The sequence below is a fragment of the Bos grunniens genome, chromosome 20, assembly GCF_055505025.1.
Source record: "Bos grunniens cultivar Pamir isolate PY7600 chromosome 20, Bosgru_T2T1.0, whole genome shotgun sequence".
NCBI classification, from domain to species: domain Eukaryota; kingdom Metazoa; phylum Chordata; class Mammalia; order Artiodactyla; family Bovidae; genus Bos; species Bos grunniens.
In genome coordinates, this window is record NC_141184.1 from 40,893,536 (window position 1) to 40,901,196 (window position 7,661).

Here is a 7,661-nt window from a genome sequence, read left to right on the forward strand (position 1 = left end):
AGCCTCTTTCTGGCATCCCTGTTTTTCTCTTGCTCATCTCCAATGCATTCTCCAAACTGCAGCTACAATAATTTTTTATTTGTTTATGTTTCCTATATTATATCTCTTCAAGGAATTGTCAAAAATTGGTTATCAATTCTAGGTAGCCAATTTCCAAGTTTAACAACTATAATAATATTTTAATTTTAAATCCTTAAACTAGTGAGTAATTTCAGGAGCTAGCATCTATAATACAAGTGGATTGAATGTGAGAAGGGGAATTTGTGGATGACTTCTGGGTTAAATGTTTGATATAGTATTCTGTACTCAGTTTGATTTCAAATATGCCATTCCTGGCACATTTCCTCTTAGACAGTCCCTCACACTCACACATTACACCTTGCCATTCTGTTACTCACTGCTTCTTAGTGAACACTAGAAATTTTTTCATGTTACATTTGATTTGTGTTACTCATTAAGCCAAGAATGCTTTCTAATTGCCACTGTTGAAATCAAACAAATCTTTCAAGGTTTGAACAGAATATTCTTCAAGATTTTCTTCCAGTTGAAATTAATCACTTCTTCCTTGGTGGCTCACAGTGCCTTAAAAAAAAAACTCCAGATTTTTGGAAATGTATATGATAGATTATGCAATGGTGAGATTGAAAGTCTGTATGTTGCCCTGGATTTGTAAATTTGATCACTGAGGGAAGTGAAAGTGAAAGTATTAGTTGCTCAGTCATGTCTGACTCTTGGTGACACCTGCCAGGCTCCTCTGTCCATGGGATTCTCCAGGGAAGAATATTGGAGTGCATAGCCATTCCTTCCTCCAGGGGATCTTCCCAACCCAAGGATCAAACTGCGTCTTCTGTGGCTTCTGAATTGTAGGTGGATTCTTTACCGCTGAGCCACCAAGGGAAGCCACATTGAGGGAAGACATCCTCTTTTATCTTTGCGTCCTTTCCAAATCCCAGTTGCCTTTACTGAGTGCATACATGTTGTAGTGTTCAATAAACATTTGTTGTTTCTTCCTTCTATTACCTATACAGAAGACCAGACATTTCATAATGATGTGCAAATGTCTGTAAGTGGTATATTTTGAGATCAGTTTTCTGGGTCATGATGATAAATGACATAGAGGTGACTAAATATATGCTTGTTTTTCTTATTTGCTATTTTTTCCTCTTGGCAGACTGCTCATTTGTCTTTAATTTTAGGAAAGATTCTTTACTAATGATTCAGAAGCTCAACTTTCTGGAAAGCAAGTCATGAAAAGGTTAGATATGGAAATTTTGCAGCCATATGATTATCAACTGTAGTTTAATTGGTTTTGATAAATGATTGTGGCCCTTTTAGTTTTGATAATACATGTAAAAATAATTATGCAATGTAACTCATTTAATTGTAATTTTTAGGAATGAAGGCTTTCCATTTCTTATGGCTACTGTTCATCTGCCTTGGCTCTTTAAAACTCGAAACAAAATTCAGAGCAGATCAAACAAAATTCAGAGCAGATCTGAAATTGGAATAGGAACTTGATGAATTGGTTTTAGGAGTGTCCAAAGACTCTACCTTCCTTTATGGTTCCTGAAATAACTGATTAGTTTAAGTTAAGGTGTTTAAAATGCAAAATTTGTTATAGTCATTAACACTTGAAAATTAGCTAACTAGAAATAATAACCAATCCTTGAAACTTCTTGAGGAAAAACAATATAAGGAAGATAAAATCTGAAGTAAAGTGAGAGTGTTATCTCAGGAATATCTATCATTCTTAGAATGAGATTGATAGGGGATTGGAGAAGATAGTGTTGAAAAATAGAAGGTGGAAAAGAAAACAAAGAAGAAAAAGGTGAAGAGAAGAGAACTGATATTTAGTGAGTGCTCACAATATGCCTGAACCTGTCTAAGGGAGGACTTTGACAATACATGGAGAAGAGCTAAAGCCAGCTAAACCCAAAGATGTGAAAGGATTTTCAGGTACAGCAGATCCTATCCAATCCACTGCACATTGCAGGTGGAAGAGCAAACTCACTTGTGACCCAAGAAACCACTCAGTTGACCTGTGAGCAGTAATAAATGGTTGTTGTCTAATCCATTGAGTTTTGGGGTGATTTGTAACACAACTTTATTGTGGCAATATATAACTTGATACACACCAGACATTGTGATATGCCCTGGAAATACAAAGATAAATAATGAATGGCCCTGTCCTCAAGGAGATCAAAGCAGTCAATCCTAAAGGAAATCAACTGAATATTTATTGCAAGGACTATTGCTAAAGCTAAAGCTCCAATACTTTGACTGCCTGATGAAAAAAGCCAACTCATTGGAAAAGACCCGGATGCTGGGTTGAAGATAAAAGGTAAAGATTGAAGGTAAAAGGAGAAGATAAAAGGTTGAAGATTGAAGGTAAAAGGAGAAGAGGGCAGCAGAGAATGAGATGGTTAGATAACATCACTGACTAAATGGACATGAATCTGAGCAAACTCTAGAGACAGTGAAAGACAGAGGAGCTTGGTGGGCTGCAGTGCCTGGGGTCCCAGAGTCGGACATAACTAAACAACAACAGCCTAAGGGTGTGCATTTTCTGGTGAGGGAGCCAACAGCAATGGGATCACTGCCTAATAATAATAGTATTAATAGTGCTGTGAGAACCAAGAGGGGGGACACACAGCCATCTGAGAGGCCTGGGAAAAATAGGTGACATTTAAGCACATTCTTGAAGAATGGACCAGAATTTCTCTTAAGGGGAAGAGAGAGGGACATCTGATAGAGAGTAAAGTATGTACAAATAACAGGAAGTACATTGAAGAAAAAGGCAAGAAGAGTTGTAGGAGGCAGAGCTAGAGAGGTTGGTTGGAACCAAATGGGATGGGTCTTGGGCACTTTTGGTATTCAACTTACTATTGGAGTATCCAGGGCACACATTTGTTTATAATTGTTCAGAATAAATCCACTATGCATGTCTTCGAGTAAACTGTGGTCAATTTGTCCCTTCTATGGATGTATCCTATGGATGTGAGAGTTGGACTGTGAAGAAAGCTGAGCACCGAAGAATTGATGCTTTTGAACTGTGGTGTTGGAGAAGACTCTTGAGAGTCCCTTGGACTGCAAGGAGATCCAACCAGTCCATTCTGAAGGAGATCAGCCCTGGGATTTCTTTGGAAGGACTGATGTTGAAGCTGAAACTCCAGTACTTTGGCCACCTCACGCGAAGAGTTGACTCATTGGAAAAGACTCTGATGCTGGGAGGGATTGGGGGCAGGAGAAGGGGACGACAGATGAGATGGCTGGATGGCATCACTGACTCAATGGACATGAGTTTGAGTGAACTCCGGGAGTTGGTGATGGACAGGGAGGCCTGGCGTGCTGTGGTTCATGGGATCAAAGAGTCGGACACGACTGAGTGACTGAACTGAACTGCTGAGTGTATCGTTATTGATAGTACTAACAGCAAATACTGAATATTATACATAGTAACTACAATCAAAATCAATAGTATTAGTGTTATGAATTTACATATAGAAACAAAGAACTGATGGCCATTAGTACTTGTACTTGAATACATGTGACATAAGGAGAAGAGATTAGTGAAAACCAGAAGGCTATCTAGCAATGGCTGACACTGCTACTTTTGAGGACTAACTCTGCCAGTCTGGCTTGAAAAGTCCTCATAAAGGTAAACTGAAGATTCTTTTCAATAGATTACTAGTGTTCTTTTCCTACAATAAAATGCAGTCTTTCAGAATGCTATGCTCATCTGTTTGTGACCCCATGAACTGCAGCACACCAGGCTCCTCTGTCCTCCACTATCTCCTGGAGTTTGGTCAAATTCATGTCCATTTAATTGGTGGTGCTATGTTAGGCCCTGAGACAGGTGTCACAGAAAGACTATTGCATATTTTTCAGCATAGAACATCTCCCATTAATTCTCCTTAAAAAGTTACAACAAAATTACTACAGGACAGTTTGAATGGAAAGAAGAGCACAGCATAAAGATGCAGGCTGATCGAATCACAAGTGGCCTTGGTCTTTCTCTTTAAACACAGACTCAATTAAATAAATTAATCCAAAAGAAACATTGAAAACTAAAAGTGGCTTTAGAGTGGAAATATCATTTGGTCTACTCTTTTCATTTAACCTTCTTGTGGATAACAAATGCTAGTCTTTCCTAAGTGAAGTGAAGTGACAGTCACTCAGTTGTGTTGACTCTTTGAGATCGCATGGACTGTAGCCTGCCAGGTCCCTCTGTCCATGGGATTCTCCAGGCAAGAATACTAGAGTGGGTTGCTATGCCCTTCTCTAGGGGATCTTTTTAACCCAGAGATTGAACCCAGGTCTCCTGCATTGCAGGCGGATTCTTTACCGTATGAGCCACCAGTCTTTTATAAGCAGGTGTTTATTTTGGAGTTTTGCAAATGTTTTGTTCCCTTCCTTAAAACAAACAAACAAAAAACCAAAAAAAAAAAAAAAACCCAAAAACCTCCACAAGTTCCTAATCTTATGTTTTTCACTTCTGTGTACTTCTTTCATTTGTTTCATACTTTTCTCTTTTTCTTCCTAAAATGTGAAGCTTTTGGTATAAGAATTTTTCTTTTGTTTTTGGTACGTAGGATTCATGCTTTAAAAGATTTATTTGCTTTTTTGTTAGGTGACTGAGTACAGTGGCAATGTTTTAGTCCAGGAGATGTATTTATTAGTTTTATCTATGTTTTTCCAAGAACTCAGGACACAAAGATTTTCAACACCCAGCACTCCTTTAACACAACAAACAGTAGCAACAGAAGCAGGACTGGGGAAATGAAAAAAGAAAGAGAGCATTTTAGCTTTCTTCAAAGCACTTTGTTCTGTATTTTAACATGGTAGCTATTTAATTTTGTGGAGAGTTTAAAAATGCAATATATCTGAAGAATGTATAGACGTTCAAGTTGTTCAATATTACTTATGTCTTTTTAAAAAGAATAGTAGCAGCATGTACTTCAGACTCAAATGTTGACTTCTGTAGTATAAATTTAGAAAACTCATTGCTTTGCTTCCTTTTAAAAAACTTATCTTTTTTCTTTATATTTTAAGGAAGCTTTTGGAACAGCATATCAACGATAGAACCTAATAAAATCTTACCTTCAGGCAAGCCTCTTGTATATAAAATCAGAGACTATAGTGCCAGGGCTTTCTATTAGTACCATCCATTTTGTTAGCATTTTTCCAATTTATCTTGCGTTACTAACTCTCAGCGTACTATGCCTATTGTAAATATTTAAGCATTACTGTTGACATAAAGATAATACTGACAAATTGAGTTAACATTTCTGCTGAGGATTACCAACCATGTGTAGCCCAGAACAACTTTAACACCCACACCAAACCTTATACTCAGGCCAAATTGTGTTTAGTCTACAATACAAGGCTGTTCCTCAAATGAATTTTTAGCTTTGATTTATACAAAACATGAAACAACCTTTCTTGCATCAATTAATTGTTTGACTTTCCTAATACATTTCCATTTTAACTAGATTATGTCTATATCAAAGGAAAAGGAAAGTGTGCAAGATGTCAGTGTCGTGAGCACACATACCCACCCATCCTGGGGTCTTGTAACTTTGTGTGATCTGAATAAAAGGAATCTGGTTTCTCAGCAGTCTCACCTGAAGTCTGCACCTCAGGTTATGTACATGTTTCACATTTGACTAGCTTGAACATTATTTATCTAGCTAATAGTATCTTATTTGAAAGGAAAATAATTTGGAGAATTTTATCTTATGGAAGAATTCAAGACCCATCAATAAAAACTAACCAAGTAAAGTGAGAAGGACTAGGAAAAGATGAAATTCTAGTCATATATACTGATATATTTCTGATAACCTATTGGGATATTTATTCCTCCTGTTGCCCAATCTGTTTATCCTATTGCCAGAGAATGGCCGTTTTGGAGTTTGGTTGATATCATATCAATCTTAATGTCAATATGAGCTCCATATTTATAAGATACTCATCACTGTAAATATATATTTAGAGGGAAAGTTTTGTAAAAAGAAATGTGATGGCATTCTCACATACCAGTTAATTATGGAAGCATTTTAGAATCCTGGCCTCTTCATACTATAATATTTAAAAATTAGCATGAACAATTCTCTTTCCTGTTTTGATTAAATTCAGCTTTCCATAGAAAAGCTTACTAATAGCAAATTGATGGAGATCAAAACATTAATTTGAGTTATTTCCTTTTTAATTCACTGGCTTCTTTGAGAAAACAGTAACAAAAGCCTGGTGACATCAGGAAGACAAAATTATAATTTGGTGAAATTGCATCTTTCTTAATTAGTTTGCAATTTAATTTCCCTCATTGCTTCAGTTCAGAGCCCCAGGACTCTATTTACAATTGTAGCTTACTCTAAGAAGGAAAAAAGCTATACTCTTTAGCTTATTTTTATGAAATGACTTCCATACCTACTAGTTTATATTTATTTCTTAGAAATTTATCAAATGGCTGTTTGGGTAAAGGAAACCCTCTCATTATTGTTACCATTTAATTTCTATATATTATAAGATATTTTCCTCAAAATCTTGTAAGATCTGCTGTATGAGGGAACATTTTTTTCCCTTAGCAAAATGTCATTGTTACAGCATTAAAACAATCCCACTGCTGGGCATACACACTGAGGAAACCAGAAGAGAAAGAGACACGTGTACCCCAATGTTCATCGCAGCACTGTTTATAATAGCCAGGACATGGAAGCAACCTAGATGTCCATCAGCAGATGAATGGATAAGAAAGCTATGGTACATATACACAATGGAGTATTACTCAGCCATTAAAAAGAATACATTTGAATCAGTTCTAATGAGGTGGATGAAACTGGAGCCTATTATACAGAGTGAAGTAAGCCAGAAGGAAAAACATAAATACAGTATACTAACGCATATATATGGAATTTAGAAAGATGGTAACGATAACCCTGTATACGAGACAGCAAAAGAGACACTGATGTATAGAACAGTCTTATGGACTCTGTGGGATGAAAAATTTTTTCTTAAAAAAAAAAAAAAAAAATTTCAAAGACAGAACTTGATGTTTCTAAGCTGTGTTTCCAGGGTCCACGGCCTGTGGTAGATGGTGAAGGACAAGGAGGCCTGGCATACTGCATGCAGTCCATGGGGTCACAAAGAGTTGGACATTTTTCCTCCAAGCCCATCCAGATAGGTAGTATTAGAAGATGGGGATTCTGCTTCATTTTCACCATGGAGCTATGACTGGCTATTGTCTAAGCTCTCCAAGCCTTACTTATCTTATCCAGACCACTCCACAAATATTTGTGGAGCCCCTTAGTGCTGGTTTCACCCCAGATGCTGGGACTAAACCAAGGAACAAAGCAAAGTCTCAGCTGGTCAGGGAGAGATAATAAACGAATCAGCAGGTAAAGATACATCAACAGGAGAAGGTTTTGGAGGAAAGAAAAGTGAGGTGGTGAAAGAATTGGCTGCTAGGGTGGGGCCTGAAGTTTCCCTTAGGGAGTTTTACAAAGGTCTTTCTAACACAGTTTGATTTGGGAAGAGAACGGAAGAATTGGAAGAAATGCAGTGTGGGTGAACACTGAGGTGTAAACAGCTTGATAAGCTCTGTGTGTTTTGAGGAGACAATCACATCCAGAGCATGGGGAACCAGCAGGGAGACAAGGAGCAGG